Source organism: Ochotona princeps, chromosome 15, assembly GCF_030435755.1.
Source record: "Ochotona princeps isolate mOchPri1 chromosome 15, mOchPri1.hap1, whole genome shotgun sequence".
NCBI lineage: Eukaryota > Metazoa > Chordata > Mammalia > Lagomorpha > Ochotonidae > Ochotona > Ochotona princeps.
In genome coordinates, this window is record NC_080846.1 from 29,735,933 (window position 1) to 29,753,621 (window position 17,689).

At 41.5% G+C, this 17,689-nt stretch overlaps 1 long non-coding RNA gene across 1 annotated transcript in view; it reads right to left on the reverse strand.

Annotated features, from left to right (window-relative positions):
- Positions 1 to 7,011: 7,011 nt before the first annotated feature.
- Positions 7,012 to 17,689, reverse strand: part of LOC131482127 (uncharacterized) — a 39,838-nt gene continuing 29,160 nt past the window's right edge. The window contains exon 3 of the long non-coding RNA XR_009246768.1: positions 7,012 to 7,111. This is a non-coding gene — a long non-coding RNA (uncharacterized LOC131482127). The remainder of the gene's footprint in view (positions 7,112 to 17,689) is intronic.

Here is a 17,689-nt window from a genome sequence, read left to right on the forward strand (position 1 = left end):
AAAATCTAGAAAATGGCTTCTCAGTCTTTAGCCTGTATTTGTTTTTTATATCATCCATTCTTTACAAATCCTTGTTTAAGCAAAAAGCATCTTCTATTCTTGCAGAGAAAGCTTGCTTCATACACCTTTTTCAAGGTTTTAGTGACCTTATGTTTCTTTGATGAAGAACCAGAGATTAAATATCAAATGATAATTCTGGAATACTAGATTTTTTGACTATAATTTCCAAATTTATATTAAAAAGTAAACAAAAAAATAATTGGAGAGAAAAACACTAATTTTATAGGAAAAAGACACAAATACACTCTAACAACTACGAAGCATGGTTTATACATCAGCCACAGTGGTAGGCTCTGGGTGTGGTAAGGAGAAAGTTCTGGAAAACGGAAACTGCCAGAGCTCACGTTCCATGTTGTGAGGTAGATACCATATCAACTGGTTGAGAACCACATGCAACAATGAAACCTATCTTGAATAAGCAATTTAGGAATTCAGATTAAGAGTACAACCTGATGATACAAGACCTAAGATGTCCTCAAGAAAAGAAGGATTGTAACTGAAGATATTATCATTGCATTTCTATTAAGAAAAGTGGAAGTGAGGAAATTTGGGGTAAAGAAAAGAGAAAATCAAGAATGTGGCCGAGCCAAAGGTAAACAAGAACTTGGCTTGATCAGAGTGAGGCAATTGGGTCGGAAAAGAAGAACAGATAAAGAAAAGCAAGGTCCTGGGGGATTTGTGAGAACTTTGCAAGTCAGGCAGAGCTGCAGGCGGGGATAAAGTCTAAATCTTGTTTTGTTTTAGCCTTGTTGATTTTGGCTGTGGGCAGCTGCTGAGGAGAAAAAGAGCTCTAGAAATGCCAAGTCAGTGGATTAGAAGTGAATTGCTTCAGAGTCTTGGCCTCCTGGACTTCTTCCTTTGCATATACGGAGGCATTTTGATATCCAGTGTATCTGTCTTTGCTCAGTCAGCTGGACTGCTCACTTGGCCTCAGCTAAGAATAAGCTGTAGGCTAATGTGGCACATTTTGGGGTAGCACAGTCTTCCTTAGCACCATGTTATTTTGAGTTGTTGGATAGTTCATTGTAATTGCTGTTCAATGGTCATGGCCCTCAAAATGATGAGCGCTCTTTTCAAATGTAAATATGAATGATACCAAGATAAATGACTATTATTACTTAAAGAGTTAACTTATTCTTATTTGAAAGACAGAGTTATAGAAAAAATAGTAAGAGAGACAGACAGATAGAAGGAGGGATAGAGAATCTTCTATCCACTGATGCACTTCTCAAATGGCTACAGCGACCGAAGCTGGGCTGGTGTGACACCAGGAGAAAAGAATTTCTTCCAGGTCTCCCATGTTGGTGCAGGGGCCCAAGCACTCAAGTCATCCTCTGCTGTTTTCCCAGGCCATTAGCAGGGAGCTGCATCAGAAGTGGAGCAACCTGGACTCAAACCAGCACCCACATGGGAGAGTGACACCATAAATGGAAGCTTAACTTGATACACCACGGAGCTGGCCTCTGGTAATTGCTTTTTTTTAAAAAAAAAAAAATCTCAGACTCATAGTCCTCACAACTACTGCTTTTTTTAAAAAATATATTGCATTTTTAGAAATATTATTTTTATTAGGAAGTCAGATTTACAGAGAGAAGGAGAGACAGAAAGATCTTCTGCACACTGGTTCACTCCCCAGGTGGCTGCAATGGCTGGAGTTGAGCCAATCTGAAGCCAGAAGTCAGGAGCTTCTTTCAAGTCTCCCATGTGAGTGCAGGATCCCAAGGCTTTGGGACATCATCTTCTGCTTTCCCAGGCCACAAATAGGGAGCTGGGTCGGAAACAGAGCTGCCAGGACACAAACTGGCGCCCATATGGGATCCTGGTGCATGCCAGGTTAGGATTCTGACACCAGGCTACCATGTTGGGTACCATTACTGCATCGTAATGTCCCAAAGGAAAAACTTTTCTTGCTCTGAGGAACGGTTCAGCATTTAGAGAACTAGTGACTTAAACCACACAGATAGATCAACAAAAGGTACAGAACCCTGCTTTTATATACTTTAAAGTGGATCAAAAAGAAGTGGTTAGATTCAGGAGTTAAGTAATATTTTACCAAAGGAGTGGAAGCTTGGGCTTCAGGGGATGATACAATAGGGGGTAATGGCTGGGAAGACATGGGGAACTACAGGAAGGCAAGATACGTTTCGTAAATACAGGTGAAGTAAACTCATCTTGCTGTTAGACCTGCCTCATCTCATGTGATCAGATTCGTCCTTTTATTCCTGGTACGCAGAGGATAGCTTTGTCAAGTTAGACACAGAAGAGAACAGAGAACTTTTCCTAGACCTGGTGATTCTTGCTCTCTGTTAGCTCAAAATAATCCTTTGCTAAACTGGCCTAAGTTAGGGTGGAGATAGTGATCTCTTTCCTTAACTACCCATGCCATGCTGGATTTGTGTATGCTAAGTAGAACTGCTGCTCTGGGCTGCTGGCTTTGGACCAACTCAACTCTGGGCATTGTGGCCATTTGTGGAGTAAAATGGTGGATGGAAGATTCTCTCTCTCTCTCTCTCTCTCTCTCTCGATATATATATATCCACCTCCCCATTAAAAATCTCCAGTGATAAATAAGGCCCAGCAAGTGAAGCAGCCACTTTTAATGCACAGAGTTCTGTCTTCCTGCTTGGTCCTGGCCAACCCTGGCTGTTATGGGCATTTAGGAAATGGATCGGCAGGTAAAAGCTTTCTCTCTCTCCACACCCCCTCTCTCTACAGGTCTGCTTTTCAATACATAAAAATTTATGAAGTCTCCATACAATGTAAACAAACAAGAATAACTCAGGAGTTTCAGCTATTCCCCCCAAATCAAGAATAAGTACATTTTCTGCACTTAAATAATCAATAAGAAAAAAGTTTGAGAAATGAGTACTGTTTAAAAACATGCTAGGTTTCATAAAATTATCTTCTCATTGAAAATGAAGCTTATGGTTTAATATATTTTTTAATTGTGAAGGAAATATTCTAGCAAATACAGCCTAATTGACTTATTCTTAGAAGGAGGGGTCTGCAGAGCATAAACAACTTAACAGAACAATTTTAAATGGGTTAGATGCACTGAATCTATTATTAAATTAAATCTGGCCTGAGAATTCCTCTCTGTGTGAGCCTGTGCATTGCAAACTGCATCCTAGTTAGTACATCAACTAACAAAGAGCTTAATGGCAGACAGTTGAATCTCTTGCCAATCCAGCATCTAGGATTCAGTTGATGGCAGGTGGTCCAAAGTACATTCAAATAAAGCAGAAGCACTCACTACCTCTGTATCTTCCAGCCACTGTCCTTCACCTCATCTCTCTTTCCTGTCCATAAATACTTTCAGAATACAGTGCAACCCCAGAGGCCTCTGAGCTTGTCCTGGTTCCAAGGGCTTCTCAATTCTAGAACTGCAAGTAAAAACCAATTAAAATCTTTACACTGGTTATTTATTTGAAGAGGGGATGGAGAAAGAGAGCTTCCAGCCTGCGGATTCACTCCTCAAATGGTATAGCATCTAGGACTAGGCCAGGGCAAACACAGGAGACTGAAGTTTCTTCTGGGTCTCCCACATGGGAGACAAGGGCCCAAGCACTGAAGCCATCCTCCACTGCTTTCCCAGGTGCATTAGCAGGGAACTAGCTGCGGAGCAGTGGGGATCCTGATAGTTGTTCTGATATGGGCTGCTGTCATTATAAACAGCAAGTTAACTCATTATGTCACATGCTAACCCCATGTAATTTTGTCTTTTAGCAAACCCAATGTTATTATGTGAGACAATAATGAAGATAAAATGATATCTGGAACATCTTTGTGCTTTCAATAAATACCTACTAAGACTACAAGTAAAACGCAGGTGTAGTCAGGCTTGGGCTCCGAGGACAAATTGACTCTAAGGATTTGGAACTGATCTCACTGAGAGCACTCAAATGCACATAGGACTTCAGTAATATACATACATGAAACAGACCCAGTCTGAGACAACAGTGAGTACTTCAATTCTGATTGCATACACATGAATGTTTCTTTTGAAACTAAGTTTCAAAAGCATCCACTGAAATCATTTTAACTGTTTTGCATAAACCAGTTTGCTTATGTAGCTAGTCAGACCCTGTTGTGTGTCGATAAATGTTTAATAATTGATTCATTGGGGCCCGGCACCAAAGCCTAGCGGCTAAAGTCCTTGCCTTGCATGCACTGGGATCCCATAAGGGTGCCAGCTCTAATGCTGGTGGCCACACTTCCCATCCAGCTCCCTGCCTGGGAAAGCAGTCGAGACAGTTCAAAGCCTTGGGACCCTGCACCCACATGGGAGACCCTGAGAGAAGCTCCTGGCTCCTGGCTTTGGATAGGCTCAGCTCAGGCTATTGCAGCCACCTGGGGTGTGAACCAGTTGTTGGAAGATCTTCCTCTCTGTCTCTCCTCCTCTGTGTATATCTGACTTTCTGAGAAAAATAAGTAAATAAATCTTCAAAAAAAAAAATGGACTCTTTGGGAAAAACTCTAGAAATTGCAGCACTTACCAACTTCTTCAGGGCAATGTCTTACAGAAGCCACTAGAGGGATGTCTGACTCAAGTTGGAAACGGATGTACACTAGAGGACCATTCTACAGCTTTTGTCATACAAAAACAAAACAAAACCAAAAACAAAACAAAACAAAAAAACCAAAAAACCAGACATAACCCACCGCAAGAGCAAAAGACAGAAGTGAAAAAATTAAGGAAGGGGAAGGTACTGTGGTGCAATACATTAAACCACCACTGTGAGGCACCACATCCCATATCAGTGTTGGTTTGAGTCCCAGTTCCTAGGCTTCTGTTCAACCCTCCTGCTAATACATCTGGGCACCTGATGATAGTTCAAATTCTTGGGCCTCTGCCACCCACCCAGGATGGAATTGTTGGCTCCTGGCTTGAGCCTGGCCCAGGCCCTGCCAACACAGCTATTTGGGCAGTGCACCAACAAATGGGAGATCTCTCTTTCTCCCTCCTGTGCCCTCTTCCTCTCTTCTCACCCTCCCTCTGTATCTGGGACTCTTTGACATAAATCACTCTTGAAAAATGTAAATCAAGAACTGATGAGTTGAATATTGATAAACTTTGTTTTAAATACAACAAATGATCCTGTTCTCATTTTTTAAACTGATTATATTTAATAGCCAGATCTCAAAATCCCCAAAACGTACCATGGACTTCATCACATGACCCGGAGACCAGAAGGTAACAGGTGTAAAAATCCAGAACGCTTAAACTAGGAAAACACAACTTTTTACCTGGATGAATCAGGTGGATAGTGGATCAAGCTGTCATCCATTAGTATTTCTTAAGACCTTACTACTAGTAGGAAATTATTTATCTACTTATTTATTTACAATAATCTTAGGAAGTTAGATTACTATTGGTCTTTTTTAGATGATGGAATGGGCACACAGAAGGAAAATAACCGTTCAATGGGAAAGTAGGGATAAACTTCAGTTTTGCTTGAATCAAAAATCTATTTTCTTAAAACAAACAAACAGACCAAAAAAAATATATATCCCACCCTCCTTCATCTCCAGATGAAAGACCTTACAGCGCTCAAAACCACTCATGACTCTGAATCAAAGAGCAGTGAATTTACTTCTCCATTAAGGCTTACATCAGGAAACATAGTTCAAAATAATCATAAAGGTTGAAGTAATTTCACTTTGACCCTCTTACATATAAGTTGTAAAAAAGTATGCACACACTCCAACACTTCAAACATAATTTCATTATTTAGCTTCCATGTTGTTATTTTTGCCTTTTCCAATTTCTGAAGAAATAAATGCAGATTGGTAAAACTAAATTCTTTTTTTTTTTTTTTTTGGCCATTTCCTAGATTTAGAATTGTTCTCAGAAGACTGGGCTAGTTTTTTCTCTCTGCTTGTCAAAGTGATTAATTAGAGTTAATTTCATGCTTTCTTCTCCACGATCCTCTCCCTTCCCCAATGACTAATAACTCCTCTACAAAGTCCAAACAAATGGCCATGGTATCTAGCTTTTATTTTTGGAAGTTTTCCCCAGCCAAAATGCATAGTCCCTCTTCACAGACAGCAGTTTAGAAATTCCTGGCCAGGATTCCTGTCCTTAGCAGCCACACTTGATATGGTTAGATGGCCCGTTGACTGATATCCTGGGTGGCATTGTGCCAGCTCAAAAGTTGTCAAGCCATTTGAATGGAGAATCGGCACTAGGCAGTGATAAATACAGATGGGTAGCCTGCAAAACAACTCAACGAGGGGCCCTATCTTCTCCAGAAGTACCTTGGTTCCAGCACTAAAGCATTAACACCACATGTCTTTTTCTACACTTGACATCTGTGGACACTTAGAGTGTGTGACAAAAGGAGAAGAGAACGAGAGTGCAAAGGAAGACAGAGTGTAGAAGTGCAGCTAGCACACCCAAGACAGCTGAATGCCAGCTGGGGCCAGGAGTCCACCAGGAACCCTGCCTCTGTGACTATTTAGCATGCACTGTAAGTACTAATGGGCTTAGCACAATTGGAGGAAGAGGCTGAGAGCGGGGAAGTCCAAACTCTATTTCTAGATAAAGCAAAGGATCCATCCTTCAACATACCACATGGCCATTAGATGAAACCTCAGGGTGGGCAAAAGCCCCTTTCTAAGACACAGACACAAAGAACATGAGTTTCAACATGTCACAGACCCAAATCACTGGCATCCTGAGTGGGCGAGAAAACACGGCTGTTCGGACAGCTCCAGACATCCAGACGAGCTTGACATAGCTTTCGTAAATTCATCAGGGAAATGAAGATGTCTAGTAGTCTAAATATGTGCACGAGCATGGGAGGACTTCAGATTCGGGATTTGTAGCACTGAAACCCTGCCCTGTAGATAATTTAAGGCTCAAAAAGGTTAACAACTGGCCTAGTATCATTTTTCAGATAATCCTCAATTTCCTCATCTGTAAACTGAGAATAAAATTAAAATATAGCCCACAGTGTTATTGGGCTCAAGTGAGATGGTTTTACAAAGAACTTATTAAATGGTGAAGTCCATTCAAAGATACCATTGGGTTTTCCTGGAGCAGTTCACTCTTTGCAAAAAAGAAAAAAAAAAGGTGGGTCAGAACACTAACCTCTATCATTGACACATTTTAAAAATTAAATGCAAAGCATATTTAATACATCATGACTCTGCTACTCTCAGTTCAATAGTTTTAAAATTGGTATCCGTTTTAAAGCAGTCTTTGAATATGTCTTCAGACTAACAAGGCACTATTTTATTTTTTAAAAAGTTATCTCTTTGAGCTACTTTGACATCCGTACCAAAAATTGCAGAAAAATAAAAAAAATCAGTCTCAAAGATCACTACTCATTTGTAACACAAAATAAATCATCTTAATTGCCTGAAATATTTTGTAAACTTTTGGCTCAGATACAAAATCATATTCATCCTCAAAGAAGGACCTTTACATTATGTGTCATAGTTTCAATAGCCCATAACCTTACCATTGGAATCTGCTGCGATTCTGTATGCTAGCAAGTATTGCCATAGCCAAGCATGACTTGTAAAGAATCTGAAGAGGGAAAGGAAAGGAAGAGGAAGAGAGAGGGAACGTGCTCTAACAAAAACTTTGATTCCCTATCTCTAAAGGAATTTCTCATCCAGGGGAGAAATTTTCTCCTGTACCTCACACAAATTATGAAATCAGTACCAAAAACGGTAACATCATCGGAGGCCAACATGGCATGGCTGGTAAAGCTCTCTATGACACTGGCATCTCATTTGAGTGCTTGTTTGAGTCCTGGCTTGTTCATTTGCAATCCTGCTCCCTCCTAATGAAACGGGGTAACAGTGGAAGATGGCCCAAGCGCTCGCACCCCTGCATCCACATGGGAGACTAGGAAGCAGGTCCTGGCTGCCACCTAGCCTCGCCTAGGTCCTTGCAATCACTAGGGAAGTGAACCAGTGGATGGAAGGTCTCTTTCAAACTCTCCCTCTCTAATTCTACTTTTCAAATAAGTAACATAAATCTTTTTTTTTTTTAAGGTAACATTATTGGTGTATGGATCTGACCTTCCAGAGAAACTGCACTGAAATTCCTGACTCTACACAAGTGTAAATCTGTTAGAATTTTTACGTTAAACCACTGTATGCACTAGCCTTTTCTAAATTTTATTTGATTTTTAGAAGCAATTCAGACTCAGAAGTTTTAAGGGACTCTAACTAGTTACTGACATTTGGATGAATTGACAAAGTCACAGCAAGTCGGTATCTAATCACAAAGTGCACAAAAGACACAGGATGGCATGTTAGGGACCAGAAACAATCTGGTAGTTTACAAATCATGTTTATGTGGCATTATCAGGATAAAATTGTTCTAAAATTTTAGACGTTATTTCCAATCTTCAAAAGTCATTCATTTTTATTCCATTTTTCTGTTGTTATTTGACAAAGAGACTGATAGATAACAGCAGGGGAGGCTGAGAGATGCACACACACAGTGAGAGAGAGGAGAGAGAGAGAGAGAGAAGAGGAGAGAGAGAGAGAGAGAGACAGAGAGAGAGAGAGAGAGAGAGAACGCAAGCATGAATGCACTCTCCCCTGCTGGCTCACTCCCCAAATGCTCACAAAAGCCAAGACTGAACTGGGCTGACTCCAAGAGCTAGGAACTCATCCTTGGTTGCCCACGTGAGTGGTATCAACCCAACTCCTTGGGTCATCACTGCTGCCTCCCAGGATGCATGTTAGCAGGAAGGTAGAATCAGGAGCCACAGCTAGAAGCTGAACCGATACTGTAAAGTGGAACTTGGGTGTCTTAACAGGTAGGCTAAAGTTCTGCCTCCTATTATTTATTCATGTGCTAGGTGAATTTTTAGAAGCTCTGTTACCTTTTCAGAGAAGCCTTTATTTGCCCTTCCAAGCAGGTTATAAATTCTAGATATTCTGCTGGCATTTGGTTTTATGAGTCATTTAGCACTGGTACATTACTTTCTAGTCATCAATTTGGATCAATCTCCAGTTTACGTATCATGAGCTTTCTGAAACCAGAAACCCCTGCTAGCTCTGCTTTCCTACCATGGTGCATGGTACATAATAAAGTAAGTTCGATACATCTTGGTGGAGGGCTGTGTTTGTGGCACAGTTGGTCCAAAGCATTGTTTGCTACACAGGCATCACATATTATCGTGCTGGTTGGAGTCCTGGCTGCCCTGCTTCTGATCCAACTTCCTCATAATGCTCCTGGGAAAGCAGCAGATGATGGCCGGAGCACTTAGCTTCCTGCCACTCATCGAGAGACCCAGATGTAGTTTTCAGCTCTTGGCTTTAGTGTGGCCCAGCCTTGGTAGTTGTTGCCACTGGGGAGTGAATCAGTAGTTGGAAAATTCTGTTTTACATACATATACACACACACACACATTCTCTCTCTCTGTCTCTCTCTCTCTCTCTCTCTCTGTTACTCTGTCTTTTGAATAAACACTGGATCAACAAAGGAGTATATGCAGATTTAAAATAAGACTATGTTAATAACCCCAAAGGAGTTAATTTCATGTTAACATAAATCCAAACCAACCACGTATTTACTGGTTTTTTTGTCTTCTCTTTGTCTCTTGGGTAACTAGCAGGCGTCCTGGTTCTGAGTATTTTGAAGAGCACACAGTTGGGGGCACCTCAGAGGGCCTAGTGAGGATGTTCCAGGAGGAGGTAATAGAATTATTTTTAGTTCTTCTATTCAGTTGCATGCATTCCTTTGTGGGGAATTTAAAGTACTTCATTCATATGTCACACCCTGTGAGCTGTGCAGGGACAGGATTATCACCTTATTTCATGAATGAGGAAACAAGAGAGAAGTTTGACTCATTCAAGGCCAGTTTGGTGGCTTTGGAAAGACAAAAGACTAGAAGTGCTTTGCTTATCCCTGAGGTCCCTAATTATGTGGAATCTGTCTAATCTACTTTTGGAGTAATCACAGCTCCATTGCTACTGAGATGCAAGCATTCACAAGCCTCAAGGGGTTTTGGTCATGCAGTTCTAAGCTGCCAAGAGAGTACAAGTCTGATTCATTTCACCTCTAAAACTGAGTTACTGTGAATTTCTTTCTCAAAACTTAAAACATAATTTGCAGGACTCAGTGTACAATAAAACTATGGGCTCCTTGTTAAAAACATACATATATATATATATATATATATATATATATATATATATATATATATATATAATTTCAAGAACCTTGCAAAGCATGAAACCAAATACAGGGTATTTCTGGAGTTGCATCGAGTGACTTTGCCCTCGATGACAGTCTGTTACACACCACGTCCTCATCACATTTAGTCACCTGTTGTTTCTAATAGCCTATCTTCTCTACTTGCTTTCAGGAACATCCCATTAGGTATGCCCTCTATGCTGGCATTGGAGTGAAATAACGAAAATAGCAATTTGCTGAGCTCATTACCCTGTTTAAAATCTTTCAATGTGACTCCCTCACGACCTTGATGAAATCAAGGGTCTTAGTCTTCCCTTTCAGTTATCTGTCACTGCTTAACCAGCTACCATGAGTTGTATTTGTTCACAACTCCAGGTTTGATAACTGATGAAGATATCTAATGAAACAGGTTGTTCTTGTTCCCTGGGCTGTTTATTGCTGGGTGAATTTGAGTGTTTTGCAGTTGGATGGCAATTTAACTAGGGATTGCTTGATCTCATACAGCAATGAACTGGTGCTTTGGTGCAAGGACTCCCACACAGGGGTCTCAAGGCAGCTGCGTTCTCACAGAAGTACATCCTAAGCAGAGGTTTGAGTCCTGTCTCCTCTCTGATTCAGCTTCCTGTCAATGCATCCTGGAGACAGCAGATGATTGCACTAGTTCTGGAGCTCTTGCCACCCACATGGGAAACCCATAAGAGTAGTTCTGAGCCTAGCCCCGCCCTGGCTCTTGTGGGCATTTAAGCAGTGAACCATCAAATGGAAGATTTTGCTGTCTCTCCCTCTCTGTTGCGCTGCCTTTCAAGTAGATGAAGATAAATACATCAATATTAGAGAGAGAGAGAAGAGAAAGCAGAATGGGGACATTTCAGTTCAGCCTCTTGAGATTTCAGTTCAAAAACTGCTCAATGTCACTTTTATTGCACTTTATTTGTTACAATATGTTGAGATACTGGAGAAACACATTTCACCTCCTGAAGGAGGAAAGAGAAGCATCACATTGCAAAGGAGCGTAGCTACCAGAGGAGGATTTGTGGTAAGATGGCAAAATTTCAGGTAATTTTGTGCTTATGACATTTGCAGTAGGCCATTCACTCAATCTGTTAGGTTGTTCAGGCTTCTACAAGACCTTGTACTTTCTGACCAGGCATTTATCATTGAATGACTCATTGAGAAAATCAACAGATGCAAAAGTCAATCACCTTTATGTTTAAATGTCACTAGATTATTTGCTTTGTTTTGTTTTGTTTTTCTAATCAGTATGGTCTACCATACAGATTAGCTGATTTACCCATTCCAGTTCCAGCTCTTCCTTAATGACAGGTCACTATGGAGGCTGTAAATACTACTTATCTTCTCAACCTCCGTTACAGTTATTATTTTTTTTTAATCTATTTTATTGTGTTGTTGTTGACAATCTTTTCATAGTTAATTACAGTTAAAGAAAGAAAAAGAAAAAAAAAGGTTCAGGGGGATAGGGAAGTGGGCAATACTATTATGTCCATATTGTTTCCATCTTGTATCTGAGGTAAAGGAGGATATTGAGGGAGAAGCCCCACCCGGTTTCCCGCCCACCCCGAGTCCCGGATGTGGGGCATGCTCTGAGATATGTGCTCGAGTGGTGTTAATAGTTCTCCAGTTATGAATCGCTGCGTTTTGCTCAATGAGGTCGTCCACTGATTGATATGGTCCATCATAAAGTCTCCGTTTGCCCCATTTTTCGCTGCTAACATGTAGCTGAGATGAATGATTGATCTGCTCTGTCTTCTGTCTTTTCTTGATTAGAGTTCTGAGTCCAGCAGTTCGATTGGGGAGATCTCCAAAGAAACTTTGAGGTATTCCCAGACTAGTTTCTTGCATGTTCTAGCAAGCACAGGGCCCGGCACAGTCCATCACCCCGATCAACTGGTGGTTGCAATTGCTGGGTTGGTTCTGTTTTCAGTTTCGAGTTGCACTGGAACCAATGGGTGTTGCAGTCCAGTCTGGTTCTGCCCAGCACGTACTCGGCCCTCACACTAACCAGTGGGAGCTGCAGCCTAGTTGGGGCGACCCACGATAACCCTCACCCGGCCCGCCCCTGGTTTGCCAGTATGTGTAGCAGAAGACCAGTCTGTCCCCCATCCCATTTGGCTCTGGCACTTGTCAATGGGTATTAAAGCTTAGTTCTATCTAACCAACTCAACCATCCAGCCCTCACGGGTGTTGTTGAGTGCCTCTCTATCTAGCCATCCCAGCCCCTGTCCTAGTTTTCATGCCCTCCCACGGGACTAGTGACCCAAGAAGGGGGAACCCACTTTTTCCCTCCCAGGTCTCTCTGTCCCAGTTTATGCACTCTTTAGGTGGTTCTGTGATTTGACTTGACAGAATTAGTCCCCAGTGCCAGCTTCTGCGGCTATGCCCATACATCCCTCACCCACTCTAATTTATGCTTGCACCAGCAGGAATAATCAGCCCAGCCTGGCTTTTCCCTGATCTATTCCACATGCAGCGCACAGGTGTTGTAGCCTTGCATAGTCTAGTCTGTCTCTATCCCAGCCCACGCTCTCCAGTGGGAGTAGCTGTCCGGCGAGGGAACCAGCCCCTTAATCCCCCCGCCAGTTCTGCCCCTCCCTTCCTTCCTGGATCTCACGTGTGCTGGTTGGGTGCTGCATTCATATCCAGTACAGGCAACCACACCCTGCTCCGTTACAGTTATAAGTAGTCATGTGGCATGGTCTGATCAATGGCCTTTAACGTGACATACGTAAATGTGGTTTTTGTGAAATTTTTTTATTTTCTTCTTTAAAGAATGGACGTAGCTTCAAATACGTATCCCTTTCTTGCTGTAAGCACAGTTGTGACACCAAGAACTTCAGGAACCACCTTGTAATGACGACAGACAAGCACCGAGTAAAAGTATTAAAAGAAAGGAACCCAAGTCCCCATAATAAAGCTGAATTGCTGTGTAAGCCTCCAGATTGTCTGCAGTCAGACTTTGTACCACAATGAATGAAATGTCCTTCTCCTTGCAGTCAGTACACATCTCCAGTACACAGTTGGACAATTAGCAATAATAATGAGCTAATAATAATGAGTGTGTGTGTGTGAGAGAGAGAGAGAGAGTTTTTAATTAAATAACCATATTGTTAAAAAAATTATAGGGGCAGGGATATTTGTTTTTGCTTTACTGGCTGCAGTATCTGCAGATCTTTGAACAAGAACAGACACATAGTGGGCCCACAGTAAACATTTAGTGATTGAATGAATTATATTTCTATATGGGAAACTTCTCAAAGAATGTACTAGATTTGTTTCCATGACATGAATATTTAAAACTCTACGGACTCTGTGCAACCTAATAGCTATCTAATAGCTACCGAAAGTGCCTTACAGCAAAAGTTTGATGCAGCCTCAGAAGCCAAAGACATGCATGCCAGGAACCCTCTACACTTGGTGTGATCCTACTCACAGCCCTACTATATTTTCCCTGGGTGCTTACCATCTCGGTGTGCCCCTCTGGTTATCTCCTGGGCCGCATGTGCTCTGATAAGGAGGGGGGCCCCAGGCTCCAGAATGTCCTCAAAATGTGTGGTTCATTTCCTCTTGTTTACATCTGTCCTCAGGATATGATGAAGGCTTATAAGGCAGAGATATTTTGTTTGTTGAACTTGGGACCTTGTGCACACATGCACAAGTGTTTCCAGGCCTTTCACAAACAACATCCAACAGACCAGAAGCATCAAATGTCATTGGGACGAATTCCATACTTTAAATAATTCAACATGACTCATCATTCCTTTAGCCATGTTCAACTTGCTTGTTTTCTCCTATTGATCTACTTAAACAAAAACACTTCTTGCTTTCTTTTTAACATTCAATGTATCTTTGAGAAACCACTTGGGTGTGTAATCAGTTATAAGCTGTTGGAGTGAGGAAAGCAGTGTTAGTCATCAGCTAAGTAACTAGGAATATGGCTCAGTATCCTGTCAACAATTAATTTCTTACCCATTTAAAAACTATCAGAAGCGCTACTATTATTGTTTCATCTTGTGACAGAAAACGAGGCACGCAATTATTTAAAACTTGGCTTTTGTCAGTCTTCATAACTACAGTAACTCAATAGGAAACAGTAACAATTCCATGACTTATAGGCGATTTTTGTATTAACCATGCCCCAGTTGTAAGGTCTAAAGAGGATAAATTACTCTCAAGAACAGTCTAAACTAGTGCAACAGTTTGCTTGAAGAAAGTGTGAAGTAATAGCATATTCTCACTTTGCTTTTTAAAATAAAAACACATGTAGTAACAGAATTTCAGTTTCTATATGCACGCTATGTGTCAGCAAGAAAACATGAAATATTCAGTGTATTTGCAGGAATTAGCTCAAGGAAGACTTTCCAGCTCCCCACTTTTCTCTGGAACTCACTAGCTCTAATAAGCACAACACTAAACTCCACCGTTTCTCTCATGTATGTTAAGTAGTTAGTCATAAGAGACATATTTGGAAGTTGTTGGTCTGTATTTTATTCTCCCTTTTGTTTTCCATGCACAATGTTTCTCACCTTATGTGCAAGTCCCTTTACTTATCTTTGAATAATTTTTTTGCACTGTATTTGCTTATGCAGAAAAAGTAACTGGATTCCCTTGTTGATTGTGACCCCTGTTCTGACCTCAGTCATCACTCTTTCCTGTTCCCCAGGGAGATCTGAGCTTTGTTTATAAGAGAAAGAGCAGGAAGAACCAACTGACAGGCTAGAGACAAGCACTAATGAAATACCGAGACCAGGTGCTGTTGGCTTGGGCTCCTTTCACAGGATGCTGAGCAAGCATGTGGACTCAGGGGCACTTCTAAGGGAAGTCCATTGACTATCGTGGCAGAAACACCTCCAGCTGTGTAACCAGTCTGATTTATGACGGGATGTAAGAGTTTATAGCAGAAATGTGCTACAGTCTAGTTTATGACCTTGACATGGGACTTTAGACATAACCCATGGAGCCATGAAAATTAAGAGTGTTTCACAGATTATTCTCCAAGCCTAGCCCCCGGGAGTACCCCTTTGGCAAGGCCATGGTGCATGACTCTTTGGGCATCGGGGCAGGGCACTATTTTGGGAACTGACAACAGGAACAATCAGCTTGGCTGTGTTCATGTGCCTGAGTATATATAAGCAGCCACAAAATTTGGCTTCTTCATGTGAAATGACACCTGATACGGGATTGTCCCCTAAGGAGGTGTCAAATGTGAAAATTCAACAGCAATCTGGAAGCATGAGTCCAGCTGAGTACCGCCACTGAGCAGAGACTTCTCTATGTATAGTGAAAGGAACTGGCTAAAAGAACTCCAATGAATTTCAAACAGTCTTGCACATACTTTATTAAAAGATTGTCATTGGAGGTTCCTTAGGAGGACAAAGAATTCTCTAGAGGGCATGGCAGACAAAAAATAACTGCCCAAAACATTTAGTGTTTACTTTGGAAGGCACTGTTGTGATCCTCCATATTGTTGCAAGGAAATTGAGGTTGCTAGAGACTAGCTAGCAACCTCAGTAAAGACTGAGAGCTTGGGTCTCTGATATCCACATGAGAGAAGTAGGCTTGAGTTCCAGGCTCCTGGCGTTGGCCTGGCTCAGCCCCACATCCTGCAAGCATTTGGGGAGTGAAGCAGTAGAGCCAAATTCTCATATTCACTCTCTTTCTCACTTCCCAATTAAGAAATATTTTTAAAAGTCAACAAACACATGGTTAAGACACATGTAATTAGTCTAATGCTCCGAATCTTTACTGATGGACTCTGTGGACTAGTCATTCAAAGTTTCAGACTCTGGCTTTATATCGAGTCGAACTAAGAATCGAAATATAAGCAGCCAGAGCTGTGCCATTACACAGCCAAAGGAACTTAAACCACACAGAAAAGCAAAGCCATTTGCATGTTTGTCCCACATAAAAATTCCCTTCAGAATGTCAGTTTGAGGACATTTTAGCACTTTCTTTGAAACACTGTTTCTTTTCTTTTTTTTTTTTTTTTGGAAAGCCGGATATACAGAGAGGAGGACAGACAGAGAGGAAGATCTTCCGTCTGATGTTTCACTCCCCAAGTGAGCCGCAATGGGCTGGTGCTCGCCGATCCGATGCCGGGAACCTGGAACCTCCTCCGGGTCTCCCACGTCGGTGCAGTGTCCCAATGCATTGGGCCGTCCTCAACTGCTTTCCCAGGCCACAAGCAGGGAGCTGGATGGGAAGTGGAGCTGCTGGGATTAGAACCGGCGTCCATATGGGATCCCGGTGTGTTCAAGGCGAGGACTTTAGCCGCTAGGCCACGCCGCCGGGCCCCGAAACACTGTTTCTTAAAAGTTCATGCTCTGTGCCTTTTTACTGTTTTATATTTTAGCACAGTGTGCTTTTGGAACCTATACTATAAGCCCTCTTGCTTTACATAGTCTGTGACTTTTTTTTTTGAAAGGCAGTTAGAGAGAGAGGGAGAGGAGAGAGGTCTTCCACTCACTAGTTCAGTTCCCCAGAAGACTGCAATGGCTCACTCAGAATTCAAGAGCCTGGAATTCCTGTTTGAGTGCAGGGTCCAAATACTTGGGCTATCTTCTATTGCTTTCTTAGGCACTACTATGCCAGATCCCATTTTTTGTGATTTTTCAAAATCTAATGCTGTTAGAGGAGGGTGCATGTACCGTGAGAGGTTTCCTTACTAAAAGTTATTTTATCCCAGATGGTTCAGAAGGTCAGTACTTCCCCAGGGAAAACACTTTGAGCGGGTTAGTGGAAGGCTTACCACATGCTTGCGCTAAACATGCTATAACGGATTTTCTTCACTAGAGGGCAGTGGTTGAAAGAAAAAGAGTCCTCCTCTCTAAGGTTGGCTGCTACCACGGACTGAAACAATTCAAGCATTATTTCCCCTAATCCATGTGCATCAGCTCATGAAGATTTGATTCCTTTGAAGGGAAAAGGAGAAATAAATGTTTGCTTTTACCTGAGGTAGAAATCAATGATGGTGCTGTCTTAACTTGCTGAGCACAGAGAAAGAAGTAACAGTAAAATTTAGTATTCATAATTGCTAAAGAATGAATGAAGACAGCCTTATACATGAGATGTCCTATGGGGGGGGGGCCCTCTTAAAAGGAGAGTATTTGTTGAAACTGTGACCAAATGCTCAGAGAAATAATGTATTGCTCTGGGTTGATCAGCATTAGAATTTACCGTGGTGAGCAATTTATTATAAGCATTCTGGCTTTTCTTCATCAATATAACAGTCATTTACATTGTATAGTATAAAATGCAAGCTCAAAATGATATTATTTATTGATTAAGCTTTATTCTTTAAAGAAGAGGATGAATTCTGGGGTGTGGGGAGAGCCTCATGATACTTGATAGTGGATTTAAAGGTTAATGGAGTCTATTTGGTTACCTGTTGAATCTTCTGAACATCACTAATTAGGTAGACTGCCATCATGGAGGCACTGGTTTCTTAAG